Raw genomic sequence first — 609 nt, 5'->3', positions numbered from 1 at the left:
ATAATCTTGCAACGTCCTCTGCTGAACTTCCTCGTGTTGTGCCATTGCGAATAGATTTTGAAATGCGAATTCCAATGACGAGTGCGAAGACGGAGACGTAGAAGACGAGTCGGATAGAATTTCACTAGGGGTTTCTAAATCTGGACGTTGAGCGAATCTCCCTAGCTCATTTCTATACCGATGCATTCACCCTAAGCGGCTCTTTTTTTATTTTATTTTTTAAATTTTTTTTTTGTTTTTTTTGTTTTTTTTATTTTTAATCAAAGGAAAAGAAAATAATTATATAGTAACGTAAATTGTAACCACCGAGAGTGCTCTCAGGAAAGACTATAGCTCTTAGCTCAATGAATAGTCTCCTAGACAGAGCAACGTTCCCAGGAAAGATTGGTGGGGCGAGGCCCACTTAAGTACCAACTTTCCTAGACAAAACTCCCTCAGATTGTACTTTCCACGTAACCACACAATTATCCTCAAAATCAATTATTAAGTTTTATTGAATAGATTATGAAATGAAGTCTAATTAATTGAAACTATCCCTAAAGTCAAAAGCCTAAATCTACCAAATTGTGAAAATCCTAGATTAGGAATCTAAATTAGTCAATTAATTAC

This window comes from Morus notabilis, unplaced genomic scaffold (genome assembly GCF_000414095.1).
Source record: "Morus notabilis unplaced genomic scaffold, ASM41409v2 Scaffold99, whole genome shotgun sequence".
Taxonomy (NCBI): domain Eukaryota; kingdom Viridiplantae; phylum Streptophyta; class Magnoliopsida; order Rosales; family Moraceae; genus Morus; species Morus notabilis.
The sequence above is the reverse complement of the archived record's forward strand: the minus strand, read 5'-3'. Positions refer to the sequence as shown.